The sequence below is a fragment of the Scardinius erythrophthalmus genome, assembly GCF_964197995.2.
Source record: "Scardinius erythrophthalmus genome assembly, chromosome: 7".
NCBI lineage: Eukaryota > Metazoa > Chordata > Actinopteri > Cypriniformes > Leuciscidae > Scardinius > Scardinius erythrophthalmus.
In genome coordinates this window covers 6,274,823-6,295,377 of record NC_138227.1, presented here as the reverse complement: position 1 = coordinate 6,295,377, position 20,555 = coordinate 6,274,823, and positions in this window count along the sequence as shown.

The following is a 20,555-nucleotide window of genomic DNA, read 5'->3' as shown; positions in this document are numbered from 1 at the left end:
TTGCTGCTAATTATTCATTATAATTATATTATATGAATTATAATTACTTTTGATTCATGAAATATATTCATATAGCCTAGTTATTATAGCCTATTAATTGACAAGTAAAATTAAACTTTGCTTTTAAATTAATATAAAAATATCAAGTTATTTTGGCAAAAACGACATGCTAGAAGTGGCTCCCAAATTCATTTAAGGGTAAAAATGTAATTGATGTTCAACAAATAAAAAACATATATAATTCAGATAAACAAATGACAAAGCTTGGGTTGCTGATATTAAATCCCTTTCTTCAAAAGCACTTATTGTAAATGATATGATTATCATAATCTAGATGTGCTGTGTTTGACAGAAGCCTGGCAGAAAACCAGACGATTACATTACTTTATTGAGTCCACCTCCAAGATTACTGTTATAAACATGAGCCTCCTGTGAAAGGCAAAGGGGTGTTGCTGTAATTTATAGTAATATGTTCAGTATTACTCAGAAGTCTAGGTTCAAATATAACTCTTTTGAAGTGATGGTGCTGTAAGGGTGGATTCCTGCAGTGGTTCAGGCTGCAAGAACTGGCGAATGACTAAAGAAACGTTATTGGCAAGATGGTAGAAAACTGCACATTTCTTGTCTATACCACCCACTGACACTTATACCAATGACGGAAATAAGTGCAGTTACAATAGCTTAATATTTGTGGGAGAGCGTTGCTATATAGTGGCGATATTGTGTTGCAATATGTAGCACTTCAAAGTCAATACCAAATCAAAACTAGTTAGTTGCAATTGAAAAGGTTTAATGACAAAATATGGTTATGGTTACACTTAAAATAGTTACAAAATATATGTATGAGATGATGATAACTTATATTATTAATTGTACCCAGCATATATGAAAAATGTTACCTGAGAGAGAGAGAGAGAGAGAGAGAGAGAGAGAGAGAGAGAGAGAGAGAGAGAGAGAGAGAGAGAGAGAGAGAGAGAGAGAGAGAGAGAAGGAGGCCCCAAGAAAGAGACCCAGAGAAGAAGATAGTCAGAGCATCAAAGAGACAGAGCAACAGTTACAATCTTCTTTTATCCTTTTCTTGACCATGTGACTAAAACCCAAATGTGAGACATTCAAACTGACCAATCAGATAATTACACTCCCACCACTATACTAAAGGTGTGACAATTCATCGACCCCCAAAGTACAAACATTTGGCCTGCAAGCCTAGATCACTATCAGCCCCTCTGTGCCTTAGGAACTCCAAATGGTCATTGTCTCTGAAAGAGGGGGTAGAAAAACAGTAAAGCAAATATCTATTTAAAATTCTACAGTGCTTTATGTAAGTGTATAAGTGACAAATTCTGTTTGAGATTTGTGCTGGCTACTGTATACAGGCCACCAGGGCACCATACAGACTTTATCAAAGAATTTACTGACTTTCTTTTAGAGTTAGAACTGGCTGCAGATAAAGTGATTTTAATATCCATGTACAGTAGATAATGAAAAAGACGCATTGGGATTTAGAGATATTCTGAACTCTATTGCAGTTTGACAACACGTGTCAGGACCCACTCATTATCGTAATCATACTTTAGATTTAATATTGTCACATGGAATAAATGCTGATGAAACATAAATTAATTGAGTTGTATATGCATGCTTTATTTGTGGAATTTCAACGACCTGCTATGTTCATTATTTTCAGTGTAGCTAAGCTAAATTTGCTGTGATCATTTGAACATGTACAACTGCGGCATACATCTTAGTTTACATCTTAATTTAATTGATGTTCTGGAAAACTGAAAGAACATGCAGCAAGTTCATTCTAGAGATAAGCTGTATTACTGTACTGAGTGTGAGAAGAGCTTCAAACATAAGAAAAGCCTTCTGACTCACATGAAGATATGTCGTAAGAAGTCGTCACAATGAGCAACAATTCATTTTCATGTCAAATACATTCAAGTAAATGGTGTGAGACAAAAAAATTATGCAGACATATTTTTTAAGGTCTTAATAATAAATGTTTTTCTAAACTTGGGCTATTGTTGTTTACTTACAATATTTGTTCATTTAAAATGTAATTAAATTTGTTAATTATTATCGGTAAAGAAAATATCTGCCAACTTTCGGACTGCCAACCAATCCGCAAACAGCCGCTGTACTGTCTGGCGGTAACAAGCTTGTGCTTTTGAGGCTCGCGCATCATGAGGAGAAATGAAGACAAATGAGGGCATCTCACACAAAGAAACTCAGTGAACTTTCAGCGGAAAAAAAATCACGTGGAGTTTTTACATTTATAACATATGATAGAGTTAAGCAACGACCAAGAGTGCAGAATACCATCACGATTGAAAATATGACACTGATTTAATGACAGTTCAATAAACAAGAAATTCGTATTAAGTCACTTACATTTTAGACGCTTTTTGGACTGTTTTTGTTCTATTTCAGCAGTGAAAAATAGTTCCAAACAAAGATCACAGCAGAACCATAAAGTCTCTCACAGGAACACATAACTGTGTTTTCATTACTGAATGATTCAGCATTTTGAACGAACCGGTTTGAGTCAAGGATTCAATGACCCATTAATAAAAGCCTGGCTGTGTTCGAAACCGCATATTAGTAGGTACACTGTAAAAACTGTAATGTAAAATCAACAGTAACTTACTAGCAACAAATATCCAGCAAGCTTCAGTATTTTATTCCACGGTAAAATTACTGTAAATCTGACAACAGTACTTCACAGCATACCGTATAATATCTAACAGCATTTTTATACTGTAAAATTAATTACAGTGCTTGTTTTCACACTGTATTTTAAAATACTGTAAAGTTACTATGCAGTATAATTGATTATGGTATTTTTATATATATACACACAACATATAACCAACTACAATCTGTTACACGCTTAAAAAAAGAACGAAAGCTAAAGGCGTGTATGCAAAAAATATTTCAGTTATATTACTGATTATTAGATGTTACGTCAATTATGACAACACACAGAAGTCAGTTTAAAATTCTTTATTAAAATTTAATTCATTAAACGTACTCGGTTACTAACGTAACCTCGGTTCTCTCTAGTAGAGGGAACGAGTACTGCGTAAGATATCTTACGCTAGGGGAAAATCCTTTTTCCACGAGATATTGAAGCCAAAAATTATCCTTAATTTTTCAATAATGCAAAACGCGTTGCGGCAGCATACAGACATAGGCGAGGCAGCTCGCGCGCCTATTGGCTGTTATGCGGCAACTGCAGCAGCCTATCGAGCGAGGCCTGGCGTGACGCCAGACCCAATGAGGGTGCTACGCACCCGCTGCGTCACATCCCGCCGAAACGGGCGTGGTCTAGGCCTATAAATACCGCTCGCAGGCAGCTATTATCTGGTTTTTCATCACCGAAGCAACCAAAGCGTGTGCATGCACGGCAAGATACGCAGTACTCGTTCCCTTTACTAGAGAGAACCGAGGTTACGTTAGTAACCGAGTACGTTCTCTTACGAGAGGTCTGTCGTACTGCGTATGATATCTTACGCTAGGCGACCCAATGCAAGACGCCATGCATGCAGAGATCTGACACCATAGACCCAAGGGCGAAAGCCCGGGGTTCATATAGTGCACAATAACCCAGGGAACTCACAGGGAGTCCGGGAAGAGGGAGGGGCGAAACCGCACTCTTCCACATATAGCAGCGTCGCCTAGACGCTAATTACATCATACAGACAGGGCGGGGTACGGCCTGAACTGATGGGGAAATGTGGGTCTTACGCTGTTTGCCCAAACACATCTTGTGCTATTATTTTACACTGTCGATCATTGAGCTGCGCTCAGCAGACATCAGGGCAGACAATACTGGTTAACTAGACCGACAGCAGCCTGGCCTGCAGGGCGGGAACCTCTAGGTTGTAAAACCTTATAAATGTAGACTGGGAGGCCCAGCCCGCCCGCCGCCGTACAAATATCTTGCAAGGCAATCCCACTCGACCAGGCCCACGAAGAGGCCATGCCTCTCGTGGAGTGCGCTCTGACACCCAACGGGCACTGCATGCCCTTAGAAGCGTAAGCTAGCGCAATAGCATCAACTATCCATCTAGATAGGCACTGTTTCGATGCGGCTAGGGACTGATCGCTGATCGATTGCTCCTGTCTGCCTCGCTGCCTGCTGTGAGTGTGTTTGTGTGCTTCGGTGCGGTAAGCTCCGTCTTAGCCTTATATTTCTTTGTTTTGAACCATCATTTTACTACCATTTCTAGTTGTTTATACTACTACATTTTACCCAACATCTCAGATTAACCTGACATCGCTAGCTTTTGTTATTAGTACTACTAGCACAAAACGCTAGTAATTCGCTAGCCTGTTAACGCGCCACCCGTGTGCTCAGCTATTTTATTTATTTATTTTTCTCTCGCGCGTCCGCGCCTTTGAGTTCATAAAAAGCTCAGGTGAGTAAGAATCCCTCAACAAACACGGTGAGTAATGTCTTGTCCTGTTATTGTCACTTGCACTTCATGTCACATGTTTAGCATAGGCTTCTCTGTCGACAATATAGGATTTATATGTGATAAATGTAAGGAGACAGTTAGGTTGACAGAAGATTTCAGAATTAGAAACACGCATCCAAACTTTAATTGAGGATAGTAAGAGTGCTAGTGCTTTAGATGTTTTGGATGCGCAAAGAATAGTGAACACTTTACATGAGTCGGTTCCGGCTGAAGTAGAGCCCGTGCAGCCGGGCAAATGGGTGACAGTGAGGGATCGCTCTAGTCGCGGATCTAAAAACCACTCTTCCGTTCCAATTACCATAACAAATCGATTTGCCCCGCTCAGTGAAACACCCACTGAGAATGATTGTGCCCTAGTTATTGGCGATTCTATTACACGGAACGTGAAAATAGAGACACAAACCACCATAGTCACATGTTTGCCGGGAGCCAGAGCACCTGACATCAAAGCAAATTTAAAAGTGCTGGCTAATGCTAATCGTAAATTCTCTAAGATCATTATTCATGTCGGCACTAATGATGTTCGACTCCGCCAGTCGGAGATCACCAAAATTAATATTAAAGAGGTGTGTGAACTTGCAAGTACGATGTCAAGGACTGTAATTTGCTCTGGCCCCCTTCCTGTTCGCAGGAGTGATGAGATAGTTAGTAGATTGTGTTCGCTTAACGGCTGGCTGTCTCGGTGGTGTCCGCTTAATAATATAGAATTCATAGACAATTGGAAAAGTTTTTGGGGCAAACCTGACCTGTTGAAAAGAGATGGTATTCATCCCTCCTGGGATGGTGCTGCTCTTCTCTCTAGTAATATGGCTCATAGTCTTAGAGCTCAAACATGACAATCTGGGGCTCAGGTCAGGAAGCAGACAGACTGGCTTAACCGACTGTCTGCTAGCGGCCTCGCATCACCAAGGTCAGATAAATCCCATCACATAGAGCCTCTTTCACCTAGCTATCATTATATAGAGACTGTGTCTGTTCCCCGAATTTGGAAATCCAAAAAACGTTTAAACCCAACTAAGGTTAAAAATTTAATTGATGTTCAACAAATAAAAATCAGCTATAATACAGATGAGCAAATGCTAAAGCTTGGGTTGCTGAATATTCGATCGCTTACTTCAAAAGCACTCGTTGTTAACGATATGATTTCAGATAATAACCTAGATGTGCTGTGTTTGACAGAAACCTGGCTAAAACCAAACGATTACATTACTTTAAATGAATCAACCCCGCAAGATTACTGTTATAAACATGAGCCTCGTCTGAAACGCAAAGGGGGTGGTGTTGCTGTAATTTATAGTAATAGTTTCAAAACCACTAAGAAATCAAGTTTTAAATATAATTCTTTTGAAGCATTGGTGCTTAATGTAAAAATATATAGTGTAAACGATAAATCACGTTTGAGATTTGTGCTGGCTACTGTATACAGGCCACCAGGGCACCATACAGACTTTATCAAAGAATTTGCGGATTTTCTATCAGAATTAATATTGACTGCAGATAAAGTACTAATTGTTGGTGATTTTAATATACACATCGATAATGAAAAAGATGCATTGGGATTGGCATTTAAAGACATTGTAAATTCAATTGGAGTTAGACAACACGTGTCAGGACCTACTCATCGTCGTAATCATACTCTAGATCTAATATTATCACACGGAATAGATGTGGATGCCGTTGAAATTCTGCAGCAGAGCGATGACATCTCAGATCATTATCTAGTCTTGTGTAATTTGCATTTAGCCAAGGCTGCAAAGCCGACTCCGTGTTACAAATATGTGAGACCTATCACTTCTGCCACTAAAGATTGCTTTATTAATGATCTTCCTGATCAGTTTCATCATCTCAGCATCCCAGATAGCTTAGAAGAACTCGATATTGCGACAGAAACGTTTAACTCTCTCTTTTCCAGCACTTTAGACACAGTTGCTCCGTTGCGCTTAAAGAAGATTAAAGAAAATAGCCCAACGCCGTGGTACAACAAGCACACTCGGGCCCTTAAGAGAGCAGCCAGAAAAATGGAGCGCAACTGGAAGAAATCAAAACTAGAGGTATTTCGCATTTCATGGAAAGAGAGCTCAATTAGTTACAGAGAGGCTTTAAAAGCTGCTAGATCTGCTTATTTTTCAACCCTATTAGAAGAAAATAAACATAATCCTAGGTATTTATTTGAAACGGTGGCTAAACTAATGAAAAATAAAGCTTCAAGCACCGAAGTTTCCAAGCAACACAGCAGTAATGACTTTATGAACTTCTTCACTTATAAGATTGATAATATCAGGGACAAAATTATAACTATGCAACCGTCTTCTACAGTATCGCATCAGGCAGTGCATTGTAGTCTCCCTGAGGAAAAATTTGATTCATTCGTTGTTATAGGAGAGGAAGAATTTACTAAACTCATTAAATCATCTAAATCTACAACATGTATGTTAGACCCTATACCGACTAAGCTACTGAAAGAAATACTTCCAGAGGTCATAGATCCTCTTCTTAATATCATTAATTCGTCTTTGTCTCTAGGATACGTACCAAAAAACTTTAAGCTGGCTATGATTAAACCGCTTGTTAAAAAAACGCAACTTGATCCTTCAGAATTAGTCAATTACAGGCCGATTTCGAATCTACCTTTTCTGTCAAAGATATTAGAAAAGGCAGTATCCTCACAACTGTGTTCCTTTCTTGAAAGAAATGATATCTGCGAGGATTTCCAGTCAGGATTTAGACCGTACCATAGTACTGAAACAGCTCTCGTTAGAGTCACAAATGATTTGCTCTTATCATCCGATCGTGGTTGTATCTCGCTATTAGTGTTACTCGATCTTAGTGCTGCATTTGACACCATCGACCACAACGTTCTTTTAAATAGATTAGAACATTATGTTGGCATTACGGGAAATGCACTAGCATGGTTTAAATCATACTTATCTGACCGTTATCAATTTGTAGCAGTAAATGATGAGATGTCTCATCGATCACAAGTTCAGTATGGCGTACCACAAGGCTCAGTACTAGGACCGCTGCTGTTCACTCTGTACATGTATGCTACCCTTAGGAGATATCATTAGAAAACATGGCATTAGCTTTCACTGTTATGCCGATGATACTCAGCTCTATATTTCTTCAAAACCTAATGAAACTTATCAATTCACAAAATTGACGGAATGCATAGCGGATATAAAAAATTGGATGACTTGTAATTACCTACTTCTAAATTCTGAAAAAAACAGAGTTTCTAATTATTGGACAAAAAACTTCCTCACGTAATAATCTAGAATACTGTCTAACACTCGATGGCTCCTCTGTTAAGTCTTCGTCGTCGGTTAGGAACCTGGGCGTGCTCTTTGATACCAATCTTTCATTTGAAAGTCACGTGTCTAGTATCTATAAAACTGCATTTTTCCATCTTAAAAATATATCTAAATTACGTCATATGCTCTCATTGACAAATGCGGAACAATTGGTTCATGCGTTCATGACCTCAAGGCTAGATTATTGTAATGCTCTACTGGGTGGTTGCCCTGCACGCTTAATAAACAAACTACAGCTGGTTCAAAACGCAGCAGCTCGAGTTCTTACCAGAACCAGGAAGTATGACCATATTAGCCCAGTTCTGTCAAAACAGCATTGGCTCCCTATTAAACATCGCATCAATTTTAAAATATTGCTGATTACTTACAAAGCACTGAATGGTTTAGCTCCGCAGTACTTGAGCGAGCTCTTAACGCATTATAGTCCTTCACGTCTATTACGATCTCAAAATTCCGGCCAGTTGATAATACCTAGAATATCAAAATCGACTGCTGGCGGTAGATTTTCCTATTTCCTATTTAGCACCAAAACTCTGGAACAGTCTTCCTACCATTGTCCGGGAAGCAGACACACTCTGTCAGTTCAAAGCCAGATTAAAGACACATCTCTTTGACCTAGCATTCACATAATACATTATAGACTTCTATAATTTAATGTTAGGCTGCATATAGTAGGTCAGCCGGAACCGGGAACACTTCCCAAAAATCCTGATGTACTCGTTACATCATGAGAAGAATGGCATCTACGCTAATTTTAGTGTCTGTGTTTATCCCGAGGTTTTCCTGCAGCCTGCCGGATCCAGGCCGTATCCAGATCTGACGAAGGACCTTCGCCTGGACCGGTGACAACGCAGTGCTGAAGTGCCAACTAGTCTCTCCCTATGGAGGATCCCTCTACCACTATACAGATAAGGCGTTGTCGGGAAAATTCGTCTCGCGGTCCTACCCCAAAGCAACAAATTAAATATAATTCCTTATCAAAATTTATAAGGAAAGACAAGTATTTTGTTTAGGCTTGGCTTGTAGGGAATTCCAAACCTGCGTATATTCAAACGCACATAACTAGAACCCATTCTAAATGCGCATGTGAACGCCATCAGCGTTTCTCACAGGTTCGCGTTTAAAGTCTGTGTAGAGGGAATGGTGTCGTCTTAGCGGCCCCTAATTTGATAACAAATGATCATTGTGACAGAAGCAAATCAATTAAAACTAACTTTAGATGGAAATAACTTAACTCTGCTATAAAGCCAAAACAATCTCTGTTACCTTAAATTATACACTTATCTCTGTAAAGCTGCTTTGAAACAATCTACATTGTTAAAAGCGCTATATAAATGAAGATGACTTGGCTTGACTTTAGAGCGCCCACTGAACGAAACAAAGAGCTGCTCTGTCTGCCTGAAAGCAGACGAGCGAGACACATAAGCTCGCAACGCCCTGACTGGGCAAAGGAGGCTCGCGTCTCTTTCCTCATCAGGGACCGATAGGACTGACAGGGAAATGACCTGCGCCCTAAACGGTGTGTTGAGGGATTTTGGAACATAACCGTGCTTAGGTTTGAGTATAACTTTAGAGTCATTAGGCCCAAATTCCATGCACGTCGCGCTCACTGAGAGCGCGTGTAAGTCCCCTATGCGCTTCACTGAAGCGAGAGCCAGCAGAAACACGGTATTGAAAGACAGATGTTTCAGATCAATCGTCTGTAAAGGCTCGAATGGGCCAGCTTTCATGGCTTCCAGTACCGTAGAAAGGTATGGGATACAGGGACTGAGGGAGGTCTGGGAGGATTCAGTCTCTTAGCCCCTCTAAGGAAGCGGATAACTAAATCGTTCCTTCCTATCGACTGACCAAGCCTTGTTCTTGAGAACGTTGCTATAGCCGCCACGTAGACACGTGGAAGGGGTTCTACCCTTATCCAACAGCTCTTGTAGGAAGGAAAGCACCTCCGTCACTCAACAGTCTGTGGGTGACACGCCACGGGCTGTGCACTAGCCCGAAAACACTGACCGTTTCGAGGAGTAGAGACATCTCGTAGACGGAGCTCTAGCCTACGTGTACGTGTTTATCACTCCCTTAGGAAGCTCAACATGTACCTGTTGATGGCCCAGACATGAAGGGACCACAATTCCGGGTGAGGATGCCAGATCGAGCCGTAAGCCTGAGAGAGGAGGTCTCTCCTCACTGGCACTGGCCACGGGGCAGTGCTCGCTAGCTGCATCCCAGCTGGGAACCAGGTTGGTTCTTCCAGAGCAGCGCTACGGGCAGTACTGAGCATCCTTCTTCCCTGATCCGCTCTATCACCTGAGGCAGGAGAGAGATGGGGGGGAAAGCATAGAGCGGGCGGCGGGGCCATACATGAGCCAGCACCCTGCTCTTGGAGAAAAACTCCGGGCAGTGAGCGTTTTCTTGAGATGCGAACAGGTCTACTTCCGCTCTGCCAAATTTCCTCCACAGCAGTTGGACTGTCTGTGGGTGTAGAGACCATTCGCCTGCCAGAACATTGTTCCTGGACAGTCTGTCTGGTCTATGTTTAGGAGTCCTGGCACGTGCGCTGCTCTCAGCGAGCCCACACCAGGAGGAGTTCCGCTAGCCTGTGCAGGTTCCTGGACCTAAGGCCGCCCTGGCGATTTATGTAGGACACCACAGACATGTTGTCCGAGCGGACCAGGACGTGGCGTCCTTTTTTTTGGGGACAAAAACGCATCAGCGCGTTGTCTACTGCCAGCATTTCGAGGCAGTTTATGTGCAGGAGCTTCTCCCGTTCTGACCACTGGCCGAAGAACGGTCTGCCCTCGAGCAGCGCTCCCCATCCCGAGGTGGATGCGTCCGTAGACACCACCTTCACCCTCGAGGAAGTCCCCAGGCTTACACCTGATCGGTACCAGTCGTCCGCTTTCCAAGGTTTCAGAGCTGCAACGCACTTCTGATTGACCTTGAGACGAAGCAAACCGGATGTCCACGCTCGGCGTGGGACTCGCGCTTTCAGCCAGAACTGCAGTGGGCGCATGCGGAGCAGGCCCAGCTGGAGCACTGAGGATTCTGAGGCCATGAGACCCAGTATCTTCTGAAATTTCTTGAGCAGGACAGATGCACCGCAGCGGAAAGAGTTCGCTGCGCGCTGAATGTCCACCGCGCGCTGTGGTGATAGTCGCGCTATCATAGACAGCGAGTCCAACTCTGTGCCCAGGAAAGATATCGTCTGACTGGGGGACAGAGAGCTATTCGCCCAATTGACTCTGAGACCCAAATTCTCGAGGTGATCAAGTAAAATGGTTGTGTGCTCTATGAGCACTGAGCGAGATTGCGCTAGAATCAGCCAATCGTCCAAGTAGTTCAGTACTCGCAAGCCCTTCATTCTGAGGGGTGCGAGCGCCGCATCCATGCACTTCGTAAATGTACGGGGTGCCAGGGATAAACCGAATGGCAGGACTGTGTACTGACATGCCTGGCCCTCGAAGGCGAATCTCAAAAATCGCCTGTGACGTGACGCTATCTGTATTTGAAAATACGCGTCCTTCAGATCTATTGACACAAACCAGTCTCCTCGGCAAATCTGCGCAAATCTGCACTCTGTTCAGTTGCCTTTGATCTAGTATGGGTCTGAGACCCCCGTCTGTCTTTGGCACCAGGAAGTATCTGCTGTATAGCCCTCCTTCGCTCTGAACTTGCGAAAGAGGCTCTATGGCCCCTTTGCTCAATAGTTTCGCCACTTCGGCTCGAAGTAAATGCGCTACTTCTGTTTTTACCGTGGTCTCGACGCGCGCCGTATAGCGGCGAGGGTGTCGGCGAAACTGCAGCGAATAGCCTCTTTTTATAATGTCTAGCACCCACTTCGAAACCCCGGGCAGCTTTGCCCATGCATCTGCATGAATAGCTAGGGGTTGAATACGAAGCGTGCTCCGTTCGCTCAGCGATGGAGAGGCTTCGGTGTGCTGTAACACAAGCGTCGCGCTCGTGACATTTGAGGCAGGGGCCGCGCTGATAACAGCGGGCAAATTGCCCGCGCTCGACTCCTCTGCGGCGGTCAACCGAGAGGGGGAGGGCTGGGCGAGTCCCCTAGGAACTGTTATGTCTGTGTGTGGATGTGGGCGCGGGATAGCGGGCACATTGCGGCAAAGCATTTTTCGCTTGAGTGAAGCGAATGCCTGTTGGTTTCATTTTTACAGAAACCGTGAGACATGCATAACGTAGTGTATGTGGGCACTGGGTAGTGGGCACATTTACCAAGTTTGATGCGCAATCGATCTGAGTCGATTTTATGTGCGCAAGCCCTGTGTGACAGGCTGTGCTTGTGTGTAGTGATGGGCACTGGGCAGTGGGCATTCTTTCTACACATAAAACACCATCGGCCGTGGCCAGGACACCAGAAAATACACTCTCTTGGGGATTTATCTGGGTAGCCGTGAAAACAGCTTTTGTGTGAAGGCAAGCGAGCAACAGAACCGGCTTGTTGGCTGCAGAAAACACTGGACCAGTCACATTTGCTGGAACTGGACGAGCGAATAGCTTTGGTGGAAGTCCGGCCGCAGCAGGACTCGAACACCGTCGTTTTCCTAGGCGTGCTAGGACGACTTAGGGGCCTCGGGCTTTACCACAATCCTAGGCCGCGGGCCGCGCATGATGGAGCGGCAGCCGGATGAGCGGGAGCGCGGCCTCGCACTTCGGGTCTGGCGGCGCTGCGAAGTGGCGGCAGTGGGCGGTGGCTGGGGCTGTGAGCTCTGTGCAGACGGTTTTGCACGGCCTGCTGCAGAGCTGGAGCGCTTTGGGAGGAAGTGCTTCATAGCCTGTGACGCTTTCTGTACCTCGGCGAATCTCTCCGCAAAGTCCTTCACAGAGGATCCGAAGAGGCCGACGGGAGAAAGCGGGGCGTCGAGGAACGCGGTGCGCTCTGACTCGGCCATCTCCGAGAGCGTCAGCCAGAGGTGCCTCTCAGTCACAGTCCGCCCAATGGCCTGTGCTGCGGACTTAGTTGCACGAAGAGCGAGGTCCGTGGCGCTCCTCAAGTCCGGCACGCAGATCGCTTCAGGTCCCTTCTCATCCAGCTTTCGGAGGAGATCGGCCTGGAAGATCTGCAGTGTGGCCATGGTGTGCAGCGCTGACGCAGCTTGCCCGGCGGCAGAGAAAGCGCGGCGGAGCAGGCTTGACATCTTGCGGCAAGCTTTAGAGGGTAGGGCCAGCTTAGCGAGGGCATAAGTGGGCCGCTATCGCCTCTTCGACCGGTGGCAGCGAATGGTATCCCCTGTTCTTGGCATCGTCAACTGCAGAGAATGCCAGAGAAACAGATGGACGCACTCTAGCTGAATAGGGGGCGTTCCAGGACTTAGCGACTTCTTCGTGTAGCTCAGGAAGAAAGGGCGTTGGTTTGGACGCAGGAGAAGCGCGCTCCCCAGGTAGGAAAAAGCCATCCAGCCGGTTGTGAGCGGGCTGCTCGGGTGAAGACCACTCGAGGCCGAGGCTCACCGCGGCCTGTGCGAGTACTCGCATGAGCTCCGTCTCGATGGACGCTCTCTTGCCTGACGAAGTGCGGGCAGGGGGCGCGAGATCCTCAGAGCTCGCCCAATCCTCACTGCCTGACGCCAGGATAGAGCAGGAATCCTCTCTCCCAGCAGGGCTTCCTCGTCAGCGATGTCGACGGAAGCGGTGGCAGACAGCGGCCGCTGTCCGTCAGGAAGAGAGGCTGACGAAGCCGGTGAAGCAGGCGGGCGAACCGGCGAGCTTTGGCGGCTGGGGGAAGGTTCCGGGACCCGCTGGGCACAGCGCTTTTTACGGCGCGACACCGTGGCGGGCGGGGGAGCAGTCTCGGCGAAGAAGGCCAGGGGAGTCCTCAGAGTCGCCATGGGCAGTAGCTCGCAGTGAGGGCAGCCGCCGTCAGCGAGCGCGAGAGCTGCATGTTCCTCACCCAGGCAGGAAACGCAGATAACATGGCGGTCCCCGTCGCTGAGTGTGGCTCTGCACAAGCCGCAGGAAGGCATCTTTAAAAAGACGCTGCTCTTTTAGGATGTGTGTCGCGGCAGCAACACACACACACACAATACAGAGATCAAAAAGGATATAGGCGCCGGAAAGTGCAGCAGGAAGGCAAGGAAGGCGGCGCGGCCAGCGACTTCAGTGACTCGTCCCGCTGAAGGTGCTCTCTCTCAACGGCGCGGCTTCTCTCCAGCTCCAGCGATGCGTGTGCTTCGCTTGAAGGATGAAAAATCAGATAATAGCTGCCTGCGAGCGGTATTTATAGGCCTAGACCACGCCCGTTTCGGCGGGATGTGACGCAGCGGGCACCAAGCACCCTCATTGGGTCTGGCGTCACGCCAGGCCTCGCCTATGTCTGTATGCTGCCGCAACGCGTTTTGCATTATTGAAAAATTAAGGATAATTTTTGGCTTCAATAACTCGCGGAAAAAGGATTGTCCCCTAGCGTAAGATATCTTACGCAGTACGAGAGACCTCTCGTAAGAGAACTAGAAACACTCCAGACTTGGCAGGGCCAAGCAAAGAGCGAAACTCATCCTCAGCACGCTGCAATCTCAAACAACTGTACACACTGAAAGAAATGAAAAACATATTCTGTACAAAAGGCTAAGATTTAATGACGCTGGTGCCCTCTGCTGGACATTTAATTTTTTGCACTTTAGGACAAGTACACCTGGCTGCAGCCTGCAGATCGGGGCGGGGCTGCACCTGGGGCTTCTCATTGGTTAGTGGCACAGTAATGACGTCGACGCCACGGTAAACAGGAAATGCGGTTGAAAATGCGATCTTTAAAACGCATGCGCGTGCGTTATGTATTATAAAATTCCTAAGATGAAATAACCTCAATAAACCAAAAAATGTCCTCTGTCGGGCTTGTCTGTTGGAATATTACTGTCATCAATTTAACAGGAGTATAAGAATTACTGTAATTATTGTCTTCCCCCCACCAAAGAAAAGCATAAATATATATATATATATATATATATATGAAGAGTTCAGATGCAAAAGTCTCTAAGTGCCATATGAAATTTTCTTCTAGAATGATCATTTTTATCAAACTCGTATATTTAAGTTCAATAATTTCACTTAAATGGCAATGAAAATTACCTATTAGTTGTCATTTAAGTGAAATTACTGAACTTAAATATACAAGCTTTATTAAAATGATTCGCGAGTCGCCAACGAGTTTTGACGACAGTGTTGTCAAATATCTATTCCGAAGCTGTAGGGGGAGCTCTATAGAGAAACCCGCGAGCAAAAAGCGACAAAACAGTGAAGAAATCGGCAAAGCTGCATAGCGCCATAGACATAGATATCATATAAAGGCTAGATGCCTCATCCGCGCTGCTGGCCAATGGAGCTCGACATCCGCACACGGCGGCCATCTTACCACAGGGTGCTCGCTCACTCATAACATGGTGCATGTACTTTTAAATAACCATAACTTGCTCAATTTTCTACCGATTTTCAAACGTTTTGGTTTGTTATAAACGTCAGAGATGTAGCTATTATACTGCATACATATGAATAATTATGTTCAAAATGTTTAAGCATTCAGAATTATAGCCACGTTAATAATGTTTGTAAGAAACCAAACCGTTTGTAAATCCGTCCAGATTTCAGCGAGATAAGAGGATTTGTGTGCGTGCTGCTCACTCACCTTAATTCACAGAGCCCTGTGGTAAGATGGCCGCCGGTGATGCCGGAAGTGACTCCGCCTTAAGACATCTAGCCTTTATATGATATCTATGGCCATAGATATCATATAAAGGCTAGATGTCTCGTCCGCGCTGCTGGCCAATGGAGGTCGACATCCGCACACGGCGGCCATCTTACGACAGGGTGCTCGCTCACTCATAACATGGTGCATGTACTTTTAAATAACCATAACTTGCTCAATTTTCTACCGATTTTCAAACGGTTTGGTTTGTTATAAACGTCAGAGATGTAGCTATTATACTGCATACATATGAATAATTATGTTCAAAATGTTTAAGCATTCAGAATTATAGCCACGTTAATAACGTTTGTAAGAAACCAAACCGTTTGTAAATCCGTCCAGATTTCAGCGAGATAAGAGGATTTGTGTGTGTGCTGCTCACTCACCTTAATTCACAGAGCCCTGTCCTAAGATGGCCGCCGATGATGCCGGAAGTGACTCCGCCTTAAGACATCTAGCCTTTATATGATATCTATGCATAGCGCTGCTTTAAGAACGTCAAATAGTACAAATGGTTCATAATAATTCTGAAAGAAACTGTTAAAAATATGCTTAGCATTATGTGTTTGTTTTTTTAAATGTCCAGGCTTATTATTTATATTATATCATTAAAAAAATTCTGAAAGGCTATTCAGACTGTATTTTTTCAGAAAAGCTCTAAAAAAAGTTTCTAAAGTTGAGTATGACAAGCTTTCTGCTTTCAATGAACATCAGCTCACTTGGTAGCCATATTTGCAACGCCTCCAGGCAACTGTTTTTAGGTTATGCAAGGCTAAATGCTATTTACTTGAATGGGGAACTCCTGAAATCTCAAAACAAATTAGCAATAAAATCTGGCATGAACTGTGTCATAAGAGAATAGAAATAGAGTAAATAGAGTTACTGTAAACTGTAAATTTTGATTAGATTTAGTCATTGTGCATCTGCAGTAGTTCTCCTTTTTCTGGGAACCAGAGCTTATAATGGCAGCTGCAGTGATGTGTGTCTTTACCAACTGCCTATAGTAGCTCTTTTATTTACAAGAGTTCTGCCCATTAGTGTAAATAATATGAATAACTTTTTATTTGAACTGTCAGGTAACAGGAATTACAATTTATTTATGATCATGTAATGTATTATGTTTATGTACTTGTATGTTAAACATATTTATATTGTAATACAATATAAAAATGTTTAACATACAAGTACATAAACATAATAATTGTATAGCCTCCAATATAAATGTTTTATTTTAGAACAAAGTGTGAGGTAATGAAATTATAATGTTGAACTTTGCTTACTATGATGGCTAAATTGTCAAGGACTTTGGATTGATTTCTTGACGCAACTGTTGTTTTAGCGAGATCGTGCCTATGTTCCCACAGCCCCGTGTTCCATCATCATCAAACCTACCCATCACACACACACACACACACACACACACACACACACACACACACACACACACACACACACACACACACACACACACACACACACACACACAAACACACAAACACACACTAACCCTACACTACCCCTACCCCTAAACCTACCCATCACTCACACACATGTGAAAAATCTTGAGAGAACATAGGACTGTGGGAACATATTAGAGAATCAAAGTGTATGCGCGTTGTGCTCACGCTACATTATGGTCAAGCATGCACCCTTAAAATAGCAAAATGAACAACGCGCAACGCGCCACTGACTTTAAACTGTTTTTTTTTTTTTCGGCCAGTGGCGCAATTGTTTTATGGAACAGTAAAATAGCACCAGGGATTGTTTGCGCTGGAACACGGTTCCTTTTTTGCGCTGAACCGCCCAGGAAGCGCAAGTTCATTCCCTAGTTTAGCGATGTGCTTCTGTGGAGGGAAAAGCGCGCTTTGCGCGGGTGCAAAATAGGAATGAAACATGCGTCGGTGTACAAAGTCAATTGCGCTGGGTGCAAGATAGGGCCCTTGGTGTGTAATTTCATTTGTATAATGAAAGTTCGAAGACAAAACATGTAGCTTATTATCTGAAAAAACAAAACAAAACAAAAAAAAAAAACAGATTCTCCTAATTCCATAGTTACCTTTTACACAAAACGTAAAAAAAACGTACGTTTTTCAACGTAAAAAAAAAAAAAATCATGGCTGATTTTATGAATTTTTTTAATTAGTTTAAATGCATGATGATCACTGGCTGTTTGACTTAGTTTATACATTGTTAGATGCCAATCATAAGAGCTGTGAAAAATAAGCAAATAATCTAGGAATATAAATGCACTTATTTCATAATCTCGTACAGCAGTTGTCGTTCACATTTTGACTATTAACAAGAGGACTAAAAAACTATATAAAAAATATAATATTTAATAAACAGATCTCACTTGTTTTCATTTCATTTATTCGTTATTTGAAAGGGGACAGTGTACATTAATCAACATTCAAACAATGTAAATGTACCCGAGTTAGCTCAAAAGTGCTAATTTTCATCAGCCAGATGTAAAAAAGGCAGCCTTTAAAGATAATCACAGGTATAAAATCACAAGATAAAATTACATACAACACATTGTGGTTTTCTGTTATTAAATCAGGGTTCACTTGAAAATTGACCTTTATCCTCCTTGAACTCATTCTAACAACTTAATGTTTCAATATGTTTCAGACCAGATGGAGGTGAATGAGCAAAGACAAGAACTGAAGTGACATTTTAAAGGTGATGATGCTGTAGTTTGTTTCAGCCTGTTGACACCAATAAAATGAGCTTAATGTGCCAATTTACAGAGGATCTCAGACATCACCATAATGAATGAGCTGAAAACAGGGAACTTTTGGAGACAAAGAGGTTTTTTTAGCAGCAGTTTAACATGATGACTCTGTACTTTTTAAACGCAGATTGGATAAAAACACAGTGATCACAGTTCACACCTGCAGTGAAGCCCCTCCCACAACAATTCACCAATAAATACTGGGAATATTCCCATCATCCTACAAGAGAAGGACAAACTCCAGGAGTAGCAGCTGAAATCTGTGTGACTGTTAAAGATGGAGATTATTAAAGAGGAGATTGAAGACATGAGAGATCCAGAACCATCCAGAATAAAACATGAAGATACTGAGCAACAAATAGGTTGGTGTTCATTCTTGATTCTTCATTGTTGACTGCTTTGGTAGACGTGAATTAATAAGCAGTATATGGATGATAAATGATGGAGAATTATTATAACCTTGTATATAGCAGTTGTCAAACATATTTTAACTGTATAAACAAGTGAATGACTGAACAAAACTTTGCCACATAAAAGACCTGATATATGATCTCTGTTGCTTTCTTCTATTAAATAAGGGTTCACTTGAACTGATTCTAACTGTATTTCTGTGTATTTTAGACCAGGTGAGAGTGAAAGAGCAAAGACAAGAACTGAATGAAGTGGAGGAGGAACATCGTAACTTTACAATTCAAAGAACAAAAGCCAAAAAGACGCACACCTGCACTCAGTGTGGAAAGAGTTTCAGTCAAAAAGGAGACCTTAACAAACACATGAGAATTCACACTGGAGAGAAACCGTATACATGCACTCAGTGTGAGAAGAGTTTCAGAGATGCAACAGGTCTCAGGTATCATCTGCACGTTCACTCTGGAGAAAAACCATTTATCTGTGATCAGTGTGGTAAAGATTTTATTTCATCACCACAACTAAAAAAACACCTGAAAGTGCATTCAGATGAGAGGCCTTATGTGTGTTCTCTCTGTGGAAAGAGTTTTTCAAGGCTGGACAGTTTTAAACTGCACCAGAAAACACACAATGAAGTGAGAGATCATGTGTGTTGTGACTGTGGGATGAGCTTTACTAGAGCTGAGCATCTGAAACGGCACCAAAGAATTCATACTGGAGAAAGACCTTACAAGTGCTCATATTGTGACAAGAATTTCATTCGTTATATAAACCTGAAACAACATCAGAGAGTTCATACTAGTGAAAAGCCGCACGACTGCACTCATTGTGAGAAAAGGCTTCAAACATAAAACAAACCTTCTGAGTCACATGAAGATATGTCGCAAGAAGTCGTCACAATGAGCAACATTTCATTTTTATGTCAAATACATTCAAGTAAATGGTGTGAGATGAACAAAATACGGAGTTGCTTCCAAAAGAGTGGGTCGTGGAGTTTGCATTCAAAGAAACAACAAACATAATTCTGTGTTTTTCTGATGCAAGGCTTTTATTTTTAAAGACTTGCATGAAAGCTATTGAGACTTGTGTCAGACTCATTTTAAAGGGTAACTAAACCCTAAAACAAGTTAGTGATTAGTAAGACTGGGACTTTATTAATGCTGTTCATTGATTCAAGTAATTTTTTTGACATTTGTGTTTAAACTGTTTTAATTCTATGGGTGGAGTCAGGCTCTGACCAGGGGTTTAGTTTCCCTTTAAGAAAAAGCAACTGAGAAAACCATGTTTTCCTGATTCCAACGTGATCTCATGAGAATACGTGTGTATTTTTACGCAAAGTGTAATTCTACCATACGTACATTTACTTACGTTTTATACACACAGAAACGTATAATACTGACGTATTTACAGCTCTAAAACGTAAAATATTTACGTATAAACAGCAAAAAAACGTAAATTATTTACGTATGAACAACTACATATTTGTACGTATTCTTATTTATGCATATTAAAATCGTGGCATTAATGTTTTGACTCTTTTGCATTCAAATGTCTTATCAATTACGTTTTCAGTCGCATTTATTATTATTAAATGCAGTTTACTCAAGAAATAGGCTAATAACCATTCGCTCTGTTCGTGCCTTCTGCTGCAAACTCGTTTCGGAGGATTAGCCTACATGCAGTTACACAAGAATACACTTTAAAACCTTAAAAATACCTTATTTAATCGTTTAACCATTTTGTAATATTTAGTTCATTTACAGTGAGACACAAAATGCGTTTTCTCCAATAGAACAATAATACACCAAAACCCAACATAAATTCACAAAAGACATCAATTTTATTAGCTTGATAATCCAAATCTTTAGAATCCATACGTTTGCAAGAAAGAGATCCAAATTCAGCCCTTTATCCAGTGAGTGATCTTCATC